Here is a 9211-nt window from a genome sequence, read left to right as displayed (position 1 = left end):
TCTACTCCCGGAAGGAAGGGAGAAAACCAAGGTAGAGCTCTGGGCTCCGGGTAAAATGACAACCAGCAATGGTCTGCAGCTTTGTAACTCTCTCCTGGTTCTACCAGTTTGGGTCTGTTCCAGAATATTCAGGTGCCGTCTTAGAGCCTTGTCTCAACAAGTGGTGATGACAAGGCCGATGAGTTTATTATGAGGAAGCTGTTGTAGGGGTAGGCCAAGTAAGTTTCACCCTCCTTTCTAGGTCCACACCCTCACTCTCCAAGGACACGTTTTGTGGCCTTAGAAATTGCACAACTTCCATGTGTCCCGGATGCTGCCAATGATCACTCAAAAGGCTTTTACAATAGCTTCTGATGGCCTCTTCACATTTTCCTTCCTCAGTCCCTCAAGGCTTCTCTCTTTTTGTCCCCTTATATCTGTTGCTGGGTCTGTAAAAACACACAACACGTAGTGTGCTGATTTTTATCAGACCCAATAGCCTCATAAAAAGAAAGAAGGAATCAGGAAAAGATTTATATATATAATAAAGAACTCTTGTAATTTTTCCATTTGCTCTGCTTGATTACTAAAATTTAAACATTCAAAGATTTCATCAACCAGTTTGTCGGTATGTCAAAAATCACAAAACAAATGTTCACAGAGTACAAAGCCTTCTACTAAGTGAGGAACATTATTAAAAACAGGCAGTCCCCTTCGTCAGACATTTTAGAATCCCCAAAGGACTTACAAAAATTAAAATTCTCACTGGATTTCAATTTGCAAAGGGTATTTTACAAAACCACTGTTTTGTCCCTGTCAATTTTAAAAAATATTTTTCATTAAGATTATAAATTGACAAGCTCAGTGCAGAAAAAAAAAAAAACTGGTTTAAATAACTATAGAGATCACCCATAGTCTTATCACCAAAAGTTAACTGCTCAAATAAATTTGCTCTTTTTTTCAGAGTTGTGCCTGTATCGTGCACACACTTTTCTAGTCTGTTTTTTCACTTATGAGCATTTCCATTCATCAGAAAACATTTATGTGGAGAGTTTTAATGAATGTCTATTAAATAAAAAGTAACTGATGATATACTAGTAAATAAAATAATAAACATTTGTGAAAATTCAAGAAAAAATTTTAAATTACATATTTAAATATATATTTTATGTGTTAATATATTTAATATATTTTTATTTAAAGTATCTATTTAATATATTTTCATATATATTTAAATATACTTTTATCTTTAATATATATTTTACATATTAAACATATATATGTTTAATTTTAAATATTAATATACTAATATATAAGGGATAGAGGTGGTTTTATGCTCTTTTAAATAATTGATGTGGTGAATATTTCTGTGCCTAACTTTGCCTGCATCTTGGATTACTTCCTTAGGACATATTTCCCAAGTGGAAATATTAGATCAAGTCATTAGAACTTTTTTTGTGTGTTATAATTATTTGGGGATATTGATACAGGGGACTATAGCAAATCCTAAGCCAATTTCACGTCAATCTTCATTGAAGCCATGAAAGAATGTGAAGCCATTTTAATAATAGATAATTAATTTAGCATTTTACCTGAGCTCCTCTAAATCCATTTTATGCTGAATCTCATTTACTCCTCCCAACAACCCTGACAGGTACTATTTAAAACCCAATTTAAGGGCGCCTGGGTGGCTCAGTCATTAAGCATCTGCCTTCAGCTCAGGGCGTGACCCCAGCATTCTGGGATCGAGCCCCGCATTAGGCTACTCCACTGGGAGCCTGCTTCTTCCTCTCCCACTCCCCCTGCCTGTGTTCCCTCTCTCGCTGGCTGTCTCTCTCTGTCAAATAAATAAATAAAATCTTTAAAAAAATAAATAAGTAAATAAAACCCAATTTAACAGAACAGGATAGTGAGGCCCAGAGAGTTTAAATAAGTGGACCAAGGTCATGGCTAGGTATGCTCAAAGTCAGTATTCGAACCCATGCGACCTGACTCCAGGACCTTCGTGCTTCACTACTACCAGCCACTGAAAAGATAGAAATTCTTCAGCTCTCAGGGCAGAAAAGAAAAGTAGCAAAGCTTCCCCCAATAGAATGTTAACTTACTGTTTATTATCTGCTTCCTTCCGTGAAAGAGAATGATCTAACCTGGGTGCCAGCAGGGTCCAATAAAAGCCATCATGGAGCACACTGGCCAGAGAGGCTGAGTTAGGAGGTTGCTGAAGCAGTGCATGTTCTGAGAAGGAAATTTCCAGGGAAAACTACAGAGCGCTGTGGTAGAAACTCCATTCAGATATTCAGACGTTGCTCTCAATTAATGTCTCCAGGTTAAACTAAAGATAACTGAGCACACAGGGCAAGAGTGAGGAAAATTTGGTTTGGATGGACTGTGGGAACCAGAAAGGAAGAGTTGGTCAGGTAGGAAAAGCTCATCCATTGACAGTAAGTGCCCTAGGAAAGGGCACGTGTCTTTTCCTGTGTCTATACCCCAGCCAGCACTCAACACACTGCCCGGCATATAGAATCCCTCAATAAATGGTGGTTGAGTGAAAATAAACTATGCTGCTTGCCAGAGAGCCTCCAAGGCCAGCCCTCCGATGGAGGACAAGGGAAACCGTCCTACTTAGACATGGCCAGTATGAGATCAAAGGGGTGGGTTTGTAGAAAGCTAGTAGACATGCAGGAAGAGGGAGTGAAAGTCTAGTGAAACAAAGACCTAAATAAAAGAGGTAATTTCCTATTTTAGAGATGTAAGAAAGAATGTGTTAGAATTTAGTAAATCATGACGTGAAAACCAGAGGCTAACAGAAGGTCTACCCTGTCCTTGAATCCAAGAAGTTAACACAGAAAATATTTTGGTTCTATTTATGAATTCAGATATTTTAATCAGAATTATAGTAACATTTAACGTTTTTATTTAAGACAAGTTTCTTGTGCAAATTGTCATTAAAATAGAAGGGAAGGGACTGACAACAAAGGGGTAAGGAAAGGCCAAGGTAAGGGAGACAGAACCCCAAGGATGCTTAAGCCAGGGCAGGCCTGGAGTTCTAACGAAAAGTTATGCATGTAGTTAATTAACTTCTTGTGATTTGTGCAGTTTTAATATATTACACTTGATATAATCTTTACAGATTGAAATTTTTGGCTTTATCACTCGATGTATCATTTGCAGTTGGTAACTATGGCTTCTATGCTGGTTTGGCCCATGGATCTCAATACGGTACCATACATCACTAAGTTTTAAATGATACTCATAATATCACAGTAATGATAATGGAGAACTTTTTCCATATCCATCTGCTTATCTCCCAATCAATTCAAAGTTAACTTGAAAACGTTTGACAATTTTATATGCCTGCTCTTTTCACGGCTTTTTTGGGGGGAGGGCTTCTGAAGTTTTTATTTTAATTCCAGTTAGTTAACATACAGGGTTATATTAGTTTCAGGTGTACAATACAGTGATTCAACAACTCTATACATCACCCCGTGTTCATCATGATGACATGAGGCGAGTTGACTTAAAATTTTTTTAAAAATTGTTATAAAAAAAGCACTCTTTAATCCCCTACACCTATTCCATCCATCTCCCCACACCCCTCTGGTAACCATCAATTTGTCCTCTATAGTTGAATCCATTTCTTGGTTTGCCTGCTCTCTCTTTTTTTTCCCCTTTGCTCGTTTGTTTTGTTTCTTAACTTCCACATATAACTGAAATCATATGATATTTTCTTCACACTTTTCTTAAATAAAAACAAACTGACTTATTTCGCTTAGCATTATACTCTCTGGTTCCATACATGTAGTTGCAAGTGGCAAGATTTCATTCTTTTTTATGGCTGAATAATAACGTTCCATTGCATATATACACTACTTCTTTATCCATTCATCAATCGATGGGCACTTAATTGATGCTTCCATATCTTGGCTATTGTAAATAATGCTGCCATAAACATAGGGGTGCATGTACCCCCTTGAATTGTGTTTTTGTGTTCTTTGGGTAAATACCCATTAGTGCAATTGCTGGATCACAGGATAAATCTATTTTTAACTTTTTGAGGAAACTCCATACTGTTTTCCTGCACCAGTTTGCACTCCCACTAACAGTGCCTGAGAGTTCCTTTTCTCCACATCCTTACCAACACTCGTTGTTTCTAGTGTTGTTGATTTTAACCATTCTGACAGGTGTAAGGTGATATCTCATTGTAGTTTTGACTTGCTTTCCTTGATGATAAGTGATGATGAACATCTTTTCATGTGTCTGTTGGCCATCTGTATGTCTTCTTTGGAGGAATGTCTGTTCATGTCTTCTGCCCATTTTTAATTGGATTATTTGGGTTTGGGGTGTTGAGTTTTATAAGTTCTTTATATGTTTTGAGTACTAACCCTTTATTGGGTATGTCATTTGCAAATATCTTCTCCCATTCAGCAGGTTGCCTTTTAGTTTTGTTGGTGGTTTTCTTTGCTGTACAGAAGCCTTTTATTTTCATAGAGTCCCAATAGCTTATTTTTGCCTTTGTTTCCCTTGCCTGAGGAGACATATCTAGAAAAAAGTTGTTATGGCTGATGTCAAAGACGTTACTGCCTGTGTCCTAGAATTTTTATGGTTTCAGGTGTCACATTTAAGTCCTTCGTCCATTTGTAATTTATTTTTATGTGTGGTGTAAGAAAGTGGTCCAGTTTTTTTTGCATGTTGCTGTCCAGTTTTCCCAGTACTATTTGTTAGAGACTGTCTTTTTCCTACTGGATATTCTTTCCTGCTTCGTTGAAGATTAATTGATCATATAGTTGTGGGTTTATTTCTGGGTTTTCTATTCTGTTCCATTGATATATGTGTCTGTTTTGGTGCCAGTACCACACTGTCTTGATGCCTACAGCTTTGTAATAAAGCTCGAAGTCCAGAATTGCGATGCTTCCAGCTTTTCTTTTCTTTTTCAAGATTGCTTTGGCTATTTGGGGTCTTCTGTGGTTCCAAACACGTTTTAGGATTGTTTGTTCTAGTTCTGTGAAAAATGCTGTTGCATTTTGAAAGGGATTGCATTAAATGTGCAGATTGCTCTGGGTAGTATAGACATTTTAACAATATGTGTTCTTCTAATCCATGAACATGCAATGTCTTTCCATTTCTTTGTGTTATCTTCAATTTCTTTCATCAGTGTTTTATAGTTTTCCAAGTGTAGATCTTTCACTTCTTTGGTTAACTAGGTTTATTCCTAGATATCTCAATATTTTTGGTGCAACTGTACATGAGATTGATTCCTTGATTTCTCTTTCTGTTGCTTCATTATTGTTGTATAGAAATGCAACAGATTTCTGTATATTGACTTTGTATCCTATGACTTTACTGAGTTCATTTATCAGTTCTAGTGGTTTTTTGGTGGAGTCTTTTGGGTTTTTTACGTAAAGTACATGTCATCTGCAAATAGTGAAGGTTTTACTTCTTCCTTACCAATTTGGATGCCTTTTATTTCTTTTTGTTGTCTGATTGCTGTGGCTAGGACTTCCAGTATTATGTTGGATAAAAGTGGTGAGTCTAGACATTCCTGTCTTTTCCTGACCTTAGGGGAAAGGCTCTCAGTTTTTCCCCATTAAAGATTCTTCTTAGAGTTTAAATAAGCATTCAGAATTTGGCTGTATGTATTGGGGCAGTGTTAACTGGTAGTTAAGAATATAGCCTTGGGGCACCTGGGTGGCTCAGTGGGTTCAGTGGCCGACTATTGATTTCAGCTCAGGTCAGGCTCTCAGGGTCCTGAGATCAAGCCCCATGTTGGGCTTTGTGCTCAGCGTGCAGTCTCTCTCCCTCCCTCCCTACCCCCCCCCCATCGAGTGCTCTCTCTCTCTCAAACAAATAAATCAGTCTTAAAAGAAAAAATATATATATATAGTCTTTAGGACCTGGATTCCAGTCCCATCTCTGCTACTGGCTGGCTGTGTGACCTTGAGGTAAGTTAACTGAGCTTCAGAATTCTTAGAAAATGGAGAAAATAATATCTATTTAATAGGGCTGTTGTAAGACATAAATGACATGCTATATAGAAAGTGCTTAGCACTCTGGTACTTGGCGAGCAACAAATAAATAGTGGCTGCTGCTGACCCGAATTCAACTCTTCAGAATTTGCACAACGGGCCGTAACTATTACAAGAACAGGATTCCTCATGAGACTCCCATAACTTCCTGGATATGGGTAGGCCAGAAATTCTCTGGGAACCGTTGAAACATTTGCTTCCAGATCTGATGAATTCCAGGGCTTGCGAAAAATGCAGAAGTGAAAATCATTAACTAGCATCTGCAAAAATCATTATATATGAATGGGTGAAAATTTGTGTCAGTTCTCATGGGGTCTCAACCATATTCCAGTTCTTAATGTGCAGCTTCTACGTTTATTTTGTACTTTTGCTTTGGGCTTTGTTCGGTTCTTCTGTTAACATTGGTGAGTTCCCTACGGCCTCATGAACAAACTTGCTCCTGCTGTACATTGAGAATGAAGACTCGATTACGAAAGGACAAATAGAAACTCAATTAGAAAAAGCTATTGTATGACTTTACAGGTAAAAGGAAATGTGTGACCCAGTCGTGAATTCTCCATTTTCCTATTTGTTTGAGACTATTTGGTTTCTGAAAGCTGGAAAGGATACCCTGTACGTTCCTGTACATTGTTCCCTTGGTTCTAAAATAAACACATGATTCTCATTACAAGAAAAAAAAATCCGTGACTATGTATGGTGATAGATGTTAACTACATTTACTGTGATCATTTTGCAATATATACAAATACCAAGTTATTTTGTTGTGCACCTGAAACTAATGTATGTTGCATGTCCACCATATCTCAGTTTTAAAAATAAATAAAAAATAAATAAAATTAACACATGGAAGCAAAATTCAAATATATAAAACACGCTCTGACAAGCCCTCAGTATGGGATGTATAAGGGCATGAAGTCGCTGGGCAGAATTTGTAGGAAAATTTCACTACTAGTTAATATAAAAAGCGAGGACTGCATTTACATGTGTGATCATTTGAAGCCTACGGTTGACTTGAATACTTTTTATAAGTGAAATTCACTTTTACTATTGAATTCATTTACCAATTTTTTTTTGTCCCTTTAAGCTAGGCAAGAGGTTGGCTATGTTAAAAAAGCCAAGGAGACATAGACAAAAGCCATCAGCTTCCCCTCTTGAAGGACAAATTAACTTTATAGCATGGGCCGTGTTTCCTACCTATAATTTAATAAGCGAGGAGACTAACAAAAGATGTTTAAAGGGAAGAGATATAATACATTAGCTGGTATTTTTTAAAATTAAGTAAGCTGAAGGAAGATACTACCAGATAAAAAGATAAAATAAGAATCCAGAATAAAAATGAACAAGATGGAGTGAAAACAGAAGTTATGAAAGAAAACTAAATGAACTGCTTAAGAAAAAATTAGATTAAACCAATTGTATATATTAATAAGAAAAGACAAAATAGATTTTGAGTGATTAAGCTGGAGGCTAAAAGATTTAAGTAAATTAACAATATTGTTAAGATACAATCAGTAATTTAATAGAGTAGGTATTAGGAGAATATAAACCAAATAGGGGTATGTGTAGGTGTGTCTGTGTGTATTATGTTCGCAACAAAACGATACAAATTCAAAAGCTTACTGCAGTCATATGAAGCCAATTACAGTTCTCAAAGTGAAAAAGCCACGAAGCTCAGCATTCTGCCTCTTTTCTACTGTTCCGTGCCTGGGGTTGCTTCATGTGTCCCATGGCCCACTGGTCCCGTGGCCAGAGAGCTGAGGGGCTGCCAGAGGACACCCAGGCTGTTCCTCTGTGCTTCCCTTAACTGTTTCCTGTCACTGTTGTCCTGACCAAGAGACACCTTTGTCAGGGGAAAACACACTCCTCCGTCAATGTGGAACCAAGAATTCCATTGCTTCACGATGTGGAGGGAGCTAGACGTTATTATGCTACGCAAAATCAGTCAGTCAGAGAAAGAGAAATACCTTATAATTTTACCCATGTGGAATTTTAGAACAAAACAAATTAACATAGTGGGGTAAAAAAAAAAAGGTGGAAAATCGAGAAACAGACTCTTAACTCTAGAGAACAAATTGAGGGTTACCAGAGCGGGGGGGGGGGGGGGGGTTAAACAGGTGATGGGGATTAAGGAGGGCACTTGTGATGAACACCAGGTGTTGTATGCAAATGTTGAATCATTATATTACACACCTGAAGTTAATATTACCCTGTATGTTAGCTAACTGGGATTTAAATAAAAACATGAAAGAAAAAGAAAGAAAGAAAAAAAGGAAGGAAGGAAGGAAGGAAGGAAGGAAGGAAGGAAGGAAGGAAGTAAGGAAGGAAGGAGGAGGGAAGGAAGGAAGGAAGGGAATCCATTGTTTCAGCCCCACCCAGCAGGGACAAGCATATTATGGGGTGTGACTGATTTTGCATCATTTAGGCAGAAGTCAATCGTTACACTGATAAAGAAATTCATCATCCAGATTCTATTTCACCTGATTTGGACAAACCTTTTCTGCTTGATCATAGTTAAAGCTATATTTTTCCCCAAATAATGTGGATGCAAAGCTTTTGGAAAATGTTCACCTATCAGTTATTGTTGATAAGAGTTAAAATGTTCCAAACCGAGTTAGATATGGTTCTTTTAACTATACTTTGGAAATCAGAATTAGCATCAGATAGTTCATTAGTTAACATAAAAATATCAATGTTACCATTGAATAAAAACAGTTCTAACACACAATATTATATTGCAAGTATTTGTAGTTTTATTATAAAATCGACTGTGTTTTCATATTCTTCACCCTGAAAATGTCTCATCGCATTATAACTCTAATCCCAAAATAATAGTTTTGATTTAATGTCTTTTTATTCTTTTATAATTTTTAATGTTTCTTATTTTTAACTGAATTAACATAAAGAGATACTTAAACTTTTAAAGCTCTAATTACATATCACTCTTTTAATGTGTTTTCTTTATCAGGCACTTCAACATTCTTTCCACATCTGAAACTTCTGACCTTAAACCACTTATCTAGATAGCTTTCAATCTTCTATAGTCTCTGGGGTGTAATCAGTCACTACGGAGGATGCCTCCCTACCTTTTTATTTTCCTCTAGATATTGCAATGTTACCAGGCCTCCCTTTAAAAATATTGCATAGTTTGGTTTGGAAGAAAATGATATCATTTGTAGCTATTACTGGAAAAGTTTGTCATCACCTCAGTA

Source organism: Ursus maritimus, unplaced genomic scaffold (genome assembly GCF_017311325.1).
Source record: "Ursus maritimus isolate PB19 unplaced genomic scaffold, ASM1731132v1 scaffold_20, whole genome shotgun sequence".
In the NCBI taxonomy this organism is placed as follows: domain Eukaryota; kingdom Metazoa; phylum Chordata; class Mammalia; order Carnivora; family Ursidae; genus Ursus; species Ursus maritimus.
Note: the sequence above shows the minus strand (reverse complement) of the source record.